Source organism: Plasmopara halstedii (assembly GCF_900000015.1).
Source record: "Plasmopara halstedii genome assembly, contig: Scaffold_470, whole genome shotgun sequence".
Taxonomy (NCBI): domain Eukaryota; phylum Oomycota; class Peronosporomycetes; order Peronosporales; family Peronosporaceae; genus Plasmopara; species Plasmopara halstedii.
This window is the reverse complement of record NW_020187390.1, coordinates 888,052-888,695: the sequence shown is the minus strand read 5'-3', so window position 1 is coordinate 888,695 and position 644 is coordinate 888,052.

The window sequence follows — 644 nt, the reverse complement described above, 5'->3', positions numbered from 1 at the left end:
CGATATCCAGCACATTGACCGTCCCGGTTCAAAGCCCGCGCCAATAGCGCTTCTGCTTTCTAGCAGAGGTGAGTGGCTTCATGACTCACCAAATCCCCACCAAGAGACATGCGCGTAGCGCCAAAGATCTTTGACCTCCGATCAATTCATAGCTCATGGTGTTCCAACCATGCCATACCAAGGATAAGGTCATACCTTGCATCCAAGTCTAAGACTAAGCAGCGTTCCACGCTATCAAAGTAACAAAACTTGAGACCGAGGTTGCAGCGGGGCTGCCGTTGCTTTGCGCATTGAGGAAGCGTAAGTTAGGTCACCGACCTTTCGTTTAATACTCAAAACAAGTACGAGTTTAGCGGATCGTAATCCGCTTACCCCAAGAGTAATTATTGCCTTAACCCAAGGCTAATTAACCCTTCCGTTTAAGTCCAAAATCGATTTTTTTTATTTTTTTATCTGCGGCAAAGCCGCCTAATTTTTAATTGTTTAGATTTTCCTAAATATTTATAGTAAGAACTAAATACATGCATAACGACTGGCTACCCAGCCACGTACCGTAATCTTATTTGGGTGCAGTCACACCATGCCGATCTCGTGTGACATACACCCCTGTTCTAGGGTACGAGTAACCCCATTACAATCCCCCC